The following is a 15,381-nucleotide window of genomic DNA, read 5'->3' as shown; positions in this document are numbered from 1 at the left end:
TAAAGGGCCTGGGAGGTACCAAAGGTCTATTGGACATAGCAGGGGCGGAATTTGATTTTGTTCATCTTTTTGAGAATGCCTCTGAGGTCTGTAAATATTCGCTGTGGTGCTAAGATTTTGAGAAAGTAGTTATACAGCAAATTTGAATGATTAATGATCCAAAACATTTTAACATGTTATTTCTCTATTTTCAACATAAATATTGTGTAAAGAGTGTTTAAAACTTTAATGAATCAAACTATATGAGTAAAGAATGTTAATCATTTTAATTGCCCAGTAGCCTGAAATTAGATTTAACAGTCTGATAATGTATCTTTAAAGGAATACAACCCTGCTCTATAAAAAATCCCTTCCAAGCCAATTCTAATAATTTCTATTTATCTTTTATGACATTAATTGTTATACCAGTCTGCCGACAGACAGCCTTACGCTCACATTTAGTTTAAATGTGGTGCAGTATAGTTTTTCATTATCATTAACGTGCTCCTGGTGGGCAGAGTGCAATGCAGTGGCACTGGTCACACTTCATTGCTTTATCTCATATGACAAAGAGAGATGATGTGCTTCAGTCCAGGCCAGAAGATGAAAGCAAAAGGTGGCCATGGAAAACTCCCCCTGCTGCCTAGGAACAGCATAAGGGCTGCATCGTGTGACTTGCTAACAGCACGAAGGGGCAGACAAATAGATTTTCTTCTATATTTATAACCAGCATCATTCTTCCTTTCAGGCCTTTCAGTGCAGGTAGCTGTTTTATATGAAATGAACAATCTTTATAGACGTACCAGAGCCATAACAAGGCTGATTTTCAGCGAGGCTGAGGTATATAACTCTTACAGAATTGTCAGGCTTCTTGCTCAACAAATCAAGCCTAACTTATGATGTTTGCAGTGTAATTTTTATTCCTGTTTGACTAGCCAACTACCCGGTGGTAATAGGATGTTAGAAAAGGGCAGTAGCAATGTTTGTACATGCCATGATTGATAGGCAAACTCTGCATTTTTCATTTATATCTCCTGATTCCAAATCAGTTAAGTTTAGGAAAAATGAAACAAAATGGCAAGAAAAATGCTTGCAGATTGCAGCCCAGCACTCTCGTAGATCTGAGTTCAGCCCACATCTGCTAGGATTGTCTGGAAACATTAAGATATCTAAATGAAAATCAATACTATATGTGCCAGCATTTACTACCAAGAACAAGTATCAAGAGACCTCAGCTAATCAGGCTTTCAAGCTTGTACTTGAGCCATAGTCTGAACCCCAGGGGTGTCCTAATTGGCCCAGACTAATCATAGAAGAGTTAAATTTATAACCAGGAAAGACATCTTGTTTTTCTTACCAGTCATCATTTTGAAACTGAAAGCCTCACCTGCATGGCAGCGGATGCATGGTGATAGCCACCGGTCATGCAAGAACTGCTTCTCACCTGTTAAAGGTAAAGGAAAGACTAATTTAGTGTCTTACATAAAACCAGTCAGGCACATTTAAGCTTTTGGTGGGTATATAGTACTATCAAACCTTTCACATGAACCACATATTTTCTCAACTTAAAAGCCCTGCATTTAACCCTCATGTACTAGAACATGGAATGATTACATTTTAGAGGAAAAAGCCCCACTACATACTGTCATTTCCCAGTTTAATTTTTGTCCTGCAAAATGAATATATTTCTAATTCAAATATTGTTGGTGGTATTAAAATTAGACTTTCTTTTCTTTTTCTTCCACAGTGAATACAGATGCGCATAGGAAGTAACACACAGTAGTTCAATTTATCTGTGTACGGTACAAAGATATCTAATATTATTTTTCCTGTTCTAAAATAAAAGTGTGCACAATATCACTTGGAAAACTGTTAAACCATACTGTTAAAAAAATGACATTGAATCAGGGGATTGGGTTCCTAATATTTGTATTTGGGATGCCAAATGTGAGCAGATTTTATACTATTTTCAACAAATTAAACACAAATATGTAAAATGTTTATAAAGCTCAGTCTTCTATTTTGGGCTTATTTTGAGTAACTTGATAATTCTACATAGATTTCTTTAAACAGAACAAAATAGAGTGATGAATTAAGCCTGGAAATGCAAAAGCTAATGTTTTTCAAGTTTTCTTCAAAAGCATATGTAAATATCCCTGGAGATTCACATCTACCAGAAGTTTAATAACGTTATTTAGATTCTTTATGTCCCTTATTTTAGATGTATTTTTAATGTATACCTCTTAAAACAAACAAAAAGTTGGCAGTTATGGTATTCTCTTCTCACCACTGTTAATGGTTTACTAAACAGCGCTATCATGGAAACATCATGGCACGTTGTGATCAATGAAAGCTTGTTTCTCCCATGGCATGATGTTTCCCTTGGAGCCTCATCTCCCACTAGAGCATGCTGTGAAATTTTGCAGTTTTTACCTTTAAGGATCTCTCGTCCTCCATGTTGTAAGCTACCATGTTATCTTCCTGAATCAGTCGTCCTGTCTCCTTTGTTGCTTCACCTCCCACTTCTTATGGAACAAGAAGGCTATCTTCATCTTCCCCTTCAGTCCCTGTGTCTGATAACTGGCTGCTCTCTCACTGTGTAGCACAACAATGTAATGGACAAAATAAAGAAAACAGCAAATTTCAGCAAAATCCACACAAATCCACAGAGGGGGAGAAAGGCAAGTGGAATGTTATTCAAATTCAATTCAAATACCTGAATTAGTATTTCAAGGCTAGATACTAAATATGTCAGTAAGGAGAAGGTACCACAAGGATCCTAATCATTAATACACAGAATTAGGTTCAAAGATACCTTCTTCCTTTGGCGTGCCTTTGTTTTGGGGGGTTTGTTCTGTTTTTTAGCAATAATTTCAATATCAATCAAAACTACAAACCAAATGTAGTAGTTCTTGGTCTCTGCAGAACTCTTTTGGTACAAACTCTTGAGTTCTCTTTGCAAAAAAGACTTCAGAAAAATACTTCACAAAGACAAAAAGACTTCCCAGTCCTTGCATTTCAAATATATACTAGAAAAAGGTTAACTGATCCATTTGCTATACTATTCTTACACCACCACCATTATTCTGTTGGGCTCAGCTACTACTCTTTTGGGCTCTGAGAGACATCCCCTAATAAATCCTTTTGGAGTGGTTTAAGAGATTATTATTCCAATTTGTCCTCTTTGCTTCTTTATCAGAGGTTGTCACACTTGTGGCAAAAGAAAATAGTTTGCATTGCAGCTGCCCTATCTCCTTGACAGTGAAAGGTTTTTTTGTTTTATGCTTTGTTTTGTTGTTGTTTTTAATGAATGTGCTTGACTGTGAACAGAAATAATTGAAGCACAACATTTTCCCTTCTGCTACCCTCCCTTGCCAGAATAGCAGCAGCTTCTGGCAAAGAGGAGTCATGGTAGGAATGGAGGTACTAATGTGTTAGGCCACCTTACCAAGCTATGTTCAGTTGTATTTGTCATAATCAAAGCGCCTTTATTTCTGCCACCCTTGAATTCTGCTGCACTCCTGTGCTACCTGTAGCTTCACTCTAGCTGTGAAGAAAGTGATTTCAGCACTAGGAATCCATCACAAAAACCATCCCGTCTCCAGCTACTTCAGTTAAAATTCCAGTCCAAATGAAACCGATGGCAAAAAGCAAACTGACTTCAGCATTTTGTTCCACATATCCTATAACGTTATTCCGATTTGAGCCCTAATGTAAAAGTTAGATGTAAAGACCTCTCTTCGTACACACAGAAATTGAACTGGGCAGAAACTGTGATATTATTGTCAGCAGAACTCCCCACCATTCATAGACAGACAGATGGATAGACACAAAGAATTCACAAATTCGGCTTTTTAGGAGGGAAAAAAAAAGTTGAGACCAAAAATATCTGGCTCCTTACAGCATTACAATAGGGCAAAGAGGTCAAATAGTGACTGTGCAGTTCAAGGGTCCTTTTCCCCAGTCTTGAAGCTTTCTTGGGCTAATTAGCAATGCCATCTAGTATAGCTCAATGTCCCAGGAGCCAACCACTTTGCTCAAAGGTGATGAGGACCACTCCCTTTACAGCAGCCTCTTTCACTTCATAACTAATAAGCCCCGGGAGATGGAGGTCTCAGTTTATAAAAAGGAGCCCAGTACCAACCCTGCTTAAAGAAAAGTCTTCTACGACCAGCGAAGAAGGGTCTACAAGTCCTCTGCAGAGCTCAGAGAGAGGCCCAAGTCACCTTAAACTCTCATTGAAAAGATGATTGATTCTGTTCTATTTTGCTTCTTCCAGCAAAACATTGCAGGATATTTTCTCTGCTGCTTGCCTCCAAGTTTACTATACCTGTTTGCCAAGTACTGCAGTTGTCAGATGAACGTGAACCCCCCCCCCCCCGATGGCATGCACTCTCCCCTTCTCCTTGTGATGTAAATCCTCCTTTTCACTAGCAGTACAAAACACAGAAATACATATAATTCTTATTTTCATATGATACTGAATAAAACAATTTAAAGCTTATGCCAATTTAACAATCTTTTCTTGGCAATTTCACACCAGGATTCTATGCCAACTTTTGTTTAACAAGCAGTGTTATTAACAGAGAAAATATGAAGATTTTTTTGTTTCTGCTTTGATTTTCTTATTTGAATTTTCTGGTATAGTGTATGTATGTACCTACAGACCTAACAAAGACACAGCAGCTATAGTATTTCCAAGTGCTAATGCACTCAAGTCTTTGGCAGTTTAGGAGGTATATTTTTTTTACTGTATATTAAAATCAGTATTCAAAATATAGCTTCAAGACAAGCACAAGCTTCAGACCGCTCCTGTAGACTGCACTTTCACACGCTCGAGGAGCTGGATTTTGTGTGAAGATCTAGCCTTAGTGCTACTCGGGATGTAAGAAGGAATTAGCAATGAGGCTTAAATAGCCAACAGATTATTCCCCTGGCACAGGCAACACTGCTGCTAGTGTGCCAGCCCTCCTACTGCCACCCACCATCTCAGCATATGGGGGGTGTCAGGAGGAAAAGGCGGCCTAACAGCGCATCGCTACTTCTCTTCTCCCCGGCACAGCGTGGTTAAGCCACCGGTGCTACTAGTAGTTCTCAGACTTGCCTCTCAGCAACACAGAGGCTACAAGGTCGGGGATGACTGCAGCGAAGGGATGACGCTCCCTCTTCTTCCCGGGCTGAGAATCAGCCCGTCATTTTAATTATCCTCATTCGTTCAAGAGCATATTTTGTACAGTATGTAACTAACAACAAAACGCTAAAAACATTCACGCTACTCCTGGTGGAGCGTACAACCAAAAGCAGGAATGATCTGACACCTTCTGCCTGTCCATTTCTTACTTTAGTTTTTGCTCCAGTGCTGTTGCAGTTCAGTTCAACTCTTTTTCACATCCATCCCTCCCACCTGACCTTCAGTATTTTGCTAAAGCACAACCTTTGAGTATTTTGTCTTTTTTGTTTTCTTATTTTGAATAGCGCAGATGGGCTGTTTCTTTGGAATTAAATGAGAATGATTTGGGGAATATCACTTGCCGTTATCTTGCGACTCACTCTTACAGTTAGTCCAGTTGTGTCAAGTTCTTTGTTGAAAATTAATCTCACTTCTCTAGGGTTGTCCCTCCCCTCTTGGCAGACTGGGCCTTCCTCTCTCTCAGTGTATAACTGTAATACATCTTCTAAAGTTGCTTTCTATAGTCCAGCAATTTTGAATAGAGATCATTTAGTTTGAAGGCACCACAGTTGAGCTCAGTGATTGAAATCCACCTCTCATCACTGCCTGGACTCTTCCAACAGCCCAGATTTCAACTTGCATTTAGAGCTGCTAGAGTTCATGACACCTCTCAGAACTAACTGCTTTTCTGCTGTTTGCTTATTTACATTCAATGCATTTTGGGCATAGAAAAATTTCTTTATGGGCTACTACCAGTATAGTCAGCAATGAGAGGCATAGTAAATCTGAAAGATTACCAAACTTCATTAAATGCAGACCCAAAAGATGAAACAAGCATAAAATAAAAGCTATATTCTGCTATTCTTTGCTGAAAACAATACTATTTTCAGCTTATATTTTCCTGGAAAATAATGTCTTCTATGTAGTCACCTAAAAAAGAGACCACCAAAATGCTTCCAAATAAAAGCTTTTGTCTCACAGCATTGCTGAAGCCAAGGAACAGATTGTCTTTCCCAGTTCCTGAAAGACTGTAGTATATTATTAAAGCACAGACACTAAAGTACCCAGATTTTTCAGCAAAAAGGACATGATATGACATAAAAATTATAGTATCAGTTTAATGTCATCATTAGGTTTCAGAGCTAACACTTCATTAATTAAATTTAAATGACTAAGTCTCTCTCCTTTTAGCTTGATCATCTAGGAGTAACCCAGTTACCCCAAGGATGCTACAAAATCAACCATGTTTGAAAGATTTTCACATCAAAAATACAGACAAAAATACTAGATACTTTTAATAGAATCTAAGATTTTACAGGAGGTGATGGTACCATAAATAAAACTGATACCTCCCTAACTGCAGCTTTGAGAGCTGACTTTTGTGGGAAAGAAAGTACTTGTGCTTGTTCTCTCCTCTGAGGCTTTTAATGAGTAGTGCAAATAGTGGTCTTTGTAATACTCTAGAAAACTAATGGAGACTACCAAAATAATTTTATAGTGGACAGTAAACCAAAAATAACTGGATGTCGATTAGTGACTACAAAGTGACAAATTTCATATTATAATACCAGTTTCCTAAATATCCATTTAACACTTCCATAAAAATACTACTAATGACTTTATTAAAGCAAATTTTACTCTGGAGACAAATTGTCATGTTGTGTTGTTATTCCATGTAATAGAATTTGCCTGGGTCTAAATACTATTTTGAAACTTTTGTGTCTTTACTTCTTATAGTTTCTTACAATTTTCTTATAGTTCTTTGGTATTCTTATAAATTCTTTCTTTGTTCCTTGTCTTTTACCTTAAAAATTATATCTCCATCATTGACTAAACAATGGCTCAGAGTTTTCTCAAAACAATCTTCAGGCAGCTGCACATTGTAAATATTCAGCACTTCTGAAAATCAAATTCTCTCTTTTCAAGGCAATGCCTATATGATATTACGTCAATATAATTTGCTCAGTCTAATCGTATGATTTAGCTACCTATATACCAAACTGGAGCGCAGCCAGAGCACTTTGCAGTGCAGCACAGGGTACTTGTGCTGTTCACCCCCACGCAGCGCGCTCCCTGGTCAGCACCGAGCCCACACAGCAGTATTCTCCTCCTCAGCCCTGTCCCCGCACCCTTGCTGTCCGCTCAGGCGCCCTGCTTATAGATTGCTTGTCCCATTAACTAATGCCCACTACGATTTTCAGGTTCAGCAGTGGCACTGAAGAAATGTATCTTTGCAGGCAGTAGATAGAGGGAGCATTAACAAGGGACATGAGCAGAACCCCTGCTTTTAGGGAGTCCCACTGTGCGTTTTTTGGTCTCATTACCAGCTCCAGGAATCTCCATTCTTCATTTGATCATTCCACTTGTTGAAGAGCTGAACACACAGATCCGCAAAAAGGGAAAGATCTTTGTACAGTTCATGCAAATCCAGGTAAACGTGCACAAACTACTACCTTATATATTAAAAAATAAATAAAAAATCCTGCTTACCCCATAGCATCCATAGACAGATCACAGGAAGATACACAACTGGAAAGGCAGTGGTGAAGTAACACAGTGCTAGACAGTAGTTCAAAGAGCAGGAAGAAGAAACCGTAAGGAATGAGTCCATGTGAATCAGAACAACGGAGTTACCTCAGTTCCGAGGAAGGCGACTCGCAGGCACCCAGGACGCCCTTCAAGGGAAACTCTGCTGTTACATCTCTGGGCAGAGAAGGTAAAAGATGCTGGCCTCAAATGATTGCAGAGCGCTGAATTCCAGTGCTACAGGATAATAAAAAGAGGAATAGATTGGACCCATTCAAAATATTTTCTGCACCTCTCCTATTACAACTGGCTTCAAACACAAAATTACTAAGGCTTTTCATCGCTTTCTTCTTTTCATTAAAAATTCCTTGGCTGCATTAAGTTTAAAATATCACAGTGCTGAAATAAACCAAAAATTTCTCAGTAAAAGCAGTCTGGATGACAGAGTATTAGCACCTTTACCAAATGGGAAATGAGCATAACACTGAGTTGGACATAGTTTTTAAAACAGATTTGACTAAAGAATCATCATTCATTAAGCTAGTTTTATAGGAGGAATATCTCCACAATTTGAAATGTAATTAAAAAGTTGACAGAACAAACCTTAGCAGTATCCAGCATTGCAAATCACTTGACTTTGGGGTTTTTGTTGATGCTTGGGTTTTGTATACTCTGGTTAAAAACTATAATGCCATTAGTTGATGTTTTTGTATCACATTCACAACCTTCTCATTTTACCTTTACACATCATCACTGGCATTTTGCAGTAGTATAATAATAGAACATGACTACAGTCAATGCTCTTAAAAACCAGTCTTTCCCCAACAACAGTAGACCTGATGTATTTATAACATGCAGCTATACAATAATGATACTCCATGACATACGGGTATTTCCTTTCATTGAAACGGTCCTCTTAGAAATACTTTATGAAGGCTTTAAAGTAACCTTCTACATTTTGTTTTGATAAGGGGGAGGGAGAGGGTTGGGGGGGTGGGGAGGAAGAAAATTTCCACATTGTAGATTCAGTCAGGCAGAGGACATGACTTGTGCAATCCTAATAAATCAGAGCATTCCCGTGTGGCAGAAGCAACAGGGGAATAGTGTAAGAGCAGTGCTGCATGTTGACCTAAGCAAGAGCTTATCGAGAAATGATGTCCTCTTAAACAGACTCCTGTAGAGATGTTCTGCATTTCCTCTGACAAATTGCAAGTGCCGTGACTGTAACATTCCTAACAAAATAGGGTTGATTTAGCAATGCACAAACTGCCCATTATCCTACTGCATAAAAAGGCCATTTAAAGCAAAGCCTTAGGACACTGGCCCATTGGAAACAGTACATCTGAAAAATTACCCCCATCTTACGCCACCAAAGCTGTTAACTACCCTAGGGAAAATACCTCATTTACAATACAGACAAATGTTAACTTTAATGAGTTTTAAAATTGCCATTTTTCTTGCGTGACTTTGATAACACTTGAAATCTTAAACAAATATTTTGGCTATTTTTTCACCTGGAATACCATCTGTCCGATATTGGTGCTGCGTTCCTTTTTAGCTGCCCTTGTCTTTCATTCAAGTCATAATGCTGTGTTCAAGTGCAATTAAAAAGTGCATCCCCTCCAAACCAATGCTGGAAAGATTAAACAATCTATTTTAACAAACCGTTCCTGTCTGAAAACTTTGCATGCCAAGATTACAACCTGTCATTATCTACCCAAGAGATGGAGTACCTTTTTAAAAAGTATCTCTAATGAGATCTACAAATCTATGTGCAAGACAGCTTACTTTATTGTGTTTATAAAGATAAAAAATATTTTAAATAGGTTATGGCTCTTGGGACTGATAAAAACACAATGGGGGTAAGGTCATTCGGAAATGTTAATAAAAGTTTTCATAAAATGCAATGACTCTCGAGTAGCAATGCTTGGGCATAAAAAACAGCTATGAAAGTGTATTTTCTGCTATGGTAAACATTCAGGTTTTTTACACCTAGTCAGTTCTCCAAATTCTTCATTTATTTTGTTGGTGGTCATTTCTAGCTATTTGACTACCCATCCGGGATTATATTACTCTTAGTTGATGCAGCATCTTTGCCTCAACTCCACCTATTCTTTTACAAATTTCTTCAAAAGAGAAGAACACTACCTCACTTTGGCCATTTCGCTCATATGTTACTGTTCATTTCAAGTGTTTAATCCGTCTGCCACAGAGTGACATCCAGAAAAAGTTATCCTAATCAGATAGGAGGAAAACCTGTTAAGAACCACCAAGAATGATGCCTTTCTTTTCTCGTGGCAGAGCTTTTGTGACAAGAAACTGCAGAAAACATAATGAGAACAGGTGACATTTCTGAAGGTAATTCTGTACCAGCTGTACTATGCTTATATTTATTTCATCTGCTCTCTTTTAACCTGGTGCTCTTGCTCCCCATTGCTAGCCACAAGCTGAAAGGAAATGCTTTTCCAGGCAGAATTTCTTAGACTACAAGTCAGATTACATTAATGAAGTAAACATCAGATATTGGATTTTCATGTTTAGACAAAGCACCTAGGAGAAAGCCAATGCCCTCCCTCGCTATCCTATTTTCCCCACCTGTGACCAGCTTTTAAAAACAATATTTTGGAACAATTTCTGTATGCACAGAAAATAGGCATTGATGCATATACCTCCATTAATTGCAGGGTATCGACACCTACATGCATATTCAAAACAGACATGCGCATTTTTGACTGCATGCAAAATTTTGCCTATCTCTTAAAAAATTTTACTAAATATTTAATGTTTTTAAGTTAATTTGATAAGTCAGGTAATCTTTTATCATATTGAAAGTAATAAAATAAGTGAAGAAATAAGAAAGCATAGTTTAGGGCACTAGCAACTGATTAGTCTGTCAGCATTGTATACAAAAGATAAGAGAAATTTTCAAAAATAAAAACTACTCAGTGCACAAAAGTGTCAACTTACAATAAAATGGTGAACGGTGCATTGGTTTGAGGCTGACAAAATGGATATTTCAAGTCAAACTAAAAGGTCATGCAAATAACTTAAATATTTCAGTTGCCATGCTATTTTCAGGAAAAAAAAATAAAGAAATTTAAAAACCACACGTTGGTCAAAATCACAAGAGGTTTGAGTTCCCAAAACTGCAGTTGTTTATTCAGCTAATATACACTGTACACTCTTCAATTTGTTCATGTGAACATCAGGGTTCAGACCCTACATTTTAACAAAAATGCAAATATGTTAGCAGCATTTCTCACTAAAGGTATAGAACCATGCATCACATTATAAAATTTGGAATTATCTCACAAAAACATTATTGATTTATGAATCAGTTAAAAATACATTTAAAAGTACATTTTTGTTTGATGTTTTATTCACTAGGATTTCTATAGTTTAAAAGCCTTTATATTGGCAAAAAGTTTGCATATGTAATCTTTATTTATTTATTATGAAAAACAATGAACCACCAATTTGACGAAGAGAATAGCTCTGAGTTCGGTAGACACCATTTATTCATTTCCCTTTAAAGAACAGGGAAGTTTCATCCAGAAAATTAATATGGATACATATTAAGGTTAATCAACCACAGGCTCAAAAGTCAAGAAATGCACAGTTAATGGTGAATATGCAACTTTCATTTTTTCACGCATCTGTTCGGAAACAAAGAATAGGACAAAAAAAGTAAGCAATATAAAATATTAACTCTTGCATTAATCTTAAATTTATTACTAGACAGTAGATAGCATTTATGTGCCTTATTCCAGTTACAAAGCCATTTACTTGGTCCATACATGTCCCTGGAATCCAGGTTTGCTTGTCCCTATGCAAAAACAGTACAAACACTGAAATATTCAATTTACAGGAAAAGCCCGTAGGAATGACTCTGCCTAAACTCAGGGAGCATGTACTTTTCCCATATTAAATTCTTTTATGCTTGAGAAGGTGGGGAAGGCAAAATGGTGGATACTTAGTCATGGTGTGCCAGCTTTACCTCAAGCTAATGTACGTTATTTTTGCTAAAGAAATTGTGATGGTGAAGGACACCAAAAGCAACGGAGCAGAGCAGTAGCAGCAAAGGATTGGGAGAGCAAAAGCAGAGCAAACCATAAACTCTGACCGTGGGCAAAGCTGCGCTACTGCAACGACCTCTCTAAGCATATCCGTATGAGATCTAGCAGGCAGAAACGGGCCCGGGTGGCACAAAGGTACCATGCCGTTCCAGCCAACCCGGTCCAGGTGCCCCTGCGTTTCCCCTGGGGAGGTGATCCCTGGCTACAAGGCTTTGCCGCCCTTCCCAAGCCAGCAAGCTACGCACCAGCTCAAATAACTCATTCATGCTTTTAAAGTAAGCGACAGAGCACTGTACTGGCAAAATTTTATACCATCTTAATTATCAATGTCTCGCACAGAGGCAGCATGTGTATTTCCAGCTGTGGTATATATATGTAAGGCTACACCTGGCAGTCAGGAGACGACGGTGAAATGGGTGAGGTAGGGAGCGCAGTGTCCAACTGTGCTGCCTCCCAGGCAGCACATCTTAAGACAGGAAAAGCTCAAATGGCCCTTGTGCACATTTGAAAGGGATGCGATGGGCAAGACAGCTTTTGCTGGCCTAGTTCTGTCAGCCAACATGGAGCAAAGAGAGAGGTCACGAACCTGATTTTTGCATCCCCCACTTCTTGGAGACAGTCCACGGTAACACAGATGCTGGCTCCAAACAGCCTTTGCCCTTGGGGATTGTAAAGACAAAGACCAAAAGCCAAGCAATGCAGGGCAAACATAGGAAAGGCTACTCGCGCTTGTTCTTACAAGTACTGCGGTAACTGTCTAAACCTTTACTTTTTACTACAAGTTCACAGAAGCAAATACCTTGCATAATATTTCTTATTCTTTGAAAAATTATGAGAAAGTCCATAAAGCATTTGTATGTGCAATTCACAGCCACAGCTCCACGCACATGTTTTGGAACTGCATCTGCATTAACTCGAGGCCAGGCACAGTTTCAAGCAACATCAGCTCAAAATTACACTAGTTGCCAACAATTCCCAGATGTTGGTGCAACAAAAGTGCTTGCTTGGGCACAGGACACTCTCAGACATGCCTCATCTCCTCTGAGCATGGGGCGAGAATCAGTGTGATATAGAAGAACTATTTAGAGACCAAATTCACTAGCTCTCAGAGCTCAGTGCAAAGCTTCAGTAATAGACCAAGGAACGGAGCCCTATATCACCAGGCACTTCATGGACACGTCCAGGTTAGGTTACGGGCTCAAGGCTTGCCCAGCCTTTCCTCATTTCCAAATACTTGCCTCCTCAGGCCTCAGCATGCAGTTCTTCTGGTCTTTTGTTTAGGATAATATATATACATATAGTGTCACCTACCTTCCTTAGCCTCTGACAAAACTAGCCAGAATATAAATAATAAAGTTATTTGTGAAATGTATTTATGCAGACTGAACATACATGACTAAGGTCAAGCTTAGCTTATGTTTCTGGACCCACAACAATCTCTAAGTAGGAGGTTTAAAACTGCCCTACTAACACAACGTTGCTTTCCCTAATTTGTTTTTCCAAATAGAATTGACTATTATTTCAGTGTCAAAAAGGGGTTTTATGCTCTAGAACAAAACTTTAGGATACAGAAAGGAACTAGAGATTACTGACTGTTCCGTCTAAGGATTTATAAAATGTAGAAATAAAAACTTCATGAAATAAAGTTTCTCTTACATGCTTTGAGTCATCAATAAATTAACAGGATTTATTGGTTGAAATATATCCCTGTAAGTGTCTGGTGTCTTGTTTCATCCAATATTCACTAGTAAAAGCTGACTAAAAAAAGTTCCATACTAGTTTTGCGGGGATGAGAGAACAGCTGTTTGATGTTCTGCTTTCTAAAAGCGGCCAAGGGAGAGTGTATTTGTTGTGGAACTAATTGGTCCAAATCAAGCACATACTGTTTTTCCAACTTATGGTAGGAATCTATGCGATTTAATAAATATGATAAATAGCTTGTGAGAATAACAAAGGAGGATTTTGGGCCACCCCTGTAGCACAGACCGTCAGCAGAGCTTGGGTAACCATTGCTTCAGCGCGGGAAGAGAGGGCAGCATCCGGCGAGAGAACGTTCGAAATGTTACCTCGGCTTTAAAGAGAAGCAGCTAACAACCATTTTGCCAGAGCCTTTCCTCGAAAACAACAACCTGCGCCAAAGGAAGCCTCTTCACCTCCTCAAGGAAAAAAACAAAAACAATCGGCTGTCCAATAACACCGCATTTTAATTTGTAATATTTAAACTGGTAACGAGGAAGGTGTTTTGTCCGAATTTCCATTTCTTTCAGGGCCTAATTATAAAAGGCAGGAAAAAAAAAAAAAAGTGCTACGCACTCTCTTTCACATCTCATTACATTTATTCAGCTTTATTACTAATTCTTTGTTAATATAATTTTCACCCTGGGAACTACATTTTTTGTCTAGTTACCCTGATACATGAAACCCTTAAAGCAGGAAGTCCTTGATCACCACACCATATTTCTCCCGGTATTTTAAAACGACACTCACCATATTGTTTGGAGGCGGCTCTGCCGGCAGCTGCTCTCTGGAGGTGCTCTCGCAGGTGCCTTAAACAAGCTTTATCCGGCACGGCGGCCTGCAGAGACAGCGAGGGCGAGCGCCTGCGAAGGCCTGGCGGGCGCGCGGTCGTCTCGTCCTGTCCTGTCCTGTCCCGTCGCCGCGGCAAGGATGCGGCAGCCAGCTTCACCCGCCGGCTCCGAATACCGCCCCTCGTCCGCGACGGAAACCCCGGCGTTCACGGCGCCTCGCCTCCAGCGAGGTTATACGAGCTCGCTCAGCGGGTCCCCGAAGGCGCTGGAGGAGACCTGCAGCAAGCGCGCGCGCGCACGTGCAGGGAAAGAGCAGCCCGAGGCCGGGCGCCGTAATCCCGCCTAGGATGCTCCCGGCCCGTGATGGCTACCAGCCGACAATACCCACAGACCTCAATCCATTTTTATTGTATTCAGGCTGCAGTGTTATATTTCCTGCCTCCCCTTAGCACCACACATACAGTGTACTTGAAAACAAAAATCTATAATATTGATCCCACAATGTCACCACAATTATTCTTTTGAAACAGCCATTGAAAACAAATTACATCTGCACTGCCTTTTCATCCGATTGCTCTGGGTGAGCAATGCTCACTGTAGCCGCTAGCATTTTCGGTGTTAGCACTGTGTCACTAAAGACAGCACAGGAAAAAAAACATCAGGGAAAAAAAAAAAGCACCACTAACATATTTAAGGGGGGGGACAGATGGCGGGGGGGGGAGCCATCGAATTAACCAGATCGTGAAAAGCCCCTCAAACCTGATGCAACATTGAAAGGTCTGAGATTTCTGTATGTAAATCAAGATGATACTAGCCCCATACAGCAGCTAGCTTTCCCTCTGATAGTGCATAAGGTTGGCTTTTTCCTGCCCGGTAAACCAAATATAGTTGTTATACTAATTAAATTGACAAAGATTCAACCAGGGACTCATTTTCAGGTAGTCTATTTAATACCTGATGATGACAAAAAGTATTTTTTGAAGCAACGCGATTTTAACCTCATGTAACATAATTCTATTGACAAACTGTAAGACTTTCTTGACAAGGGAGAAGTGATTAACACAGAAGTGATGACTGCAGAACAAACCCACCCGTTCAGATT

General features: G+C 39.3%; 1 long non-coding RNA gene across 1 annotated transcript in view; it reads right to left on the bottom strand.

The window, feature by feature from the left end:
- Positions 1–1,369: 1,369 nt before the first annotated feature.
- The window catches only part of LOC106483364 (uncharacterized), a 68,042-nt gene continuing 54,030 nt past the window's right edge, over positions 1,370–15,381 (bottom strand). Inside the window, exons 2-4 of the long non-coding RNA XR_001292363.2 lie at positions 7,784–7,912; positions 2,413–2,574; positions 1,370–1,423 (exon numbers count right to left, since the gene is read on the bottom strand). This is a non-coding gene — a long non-coding RNA (uncharacterized lncRNA). The remainder of the gene's footprint in view (positions 1,424–2,412; positions 2,575–7,783; positions 7,913–15,381) is intronic.

Source organism: Apteryx mantelli, chromosome 10 (assembly GCF_036417845.1).
Source record: "Apteryx mantelli isolate bAptMan1 chromosome 10, bAptMan1.hap1, whole genome shotgun sequence".
Classification (NCBI taxonomy): Eukaryota; Metazoa; Chordata; class Aves; order Apterygiformes; family Apterygidae; genus Apteryx; species Apteryx mantelli.
This window is presented reverse-complemented; position numbering and strand designations above follow the sequence as displayed.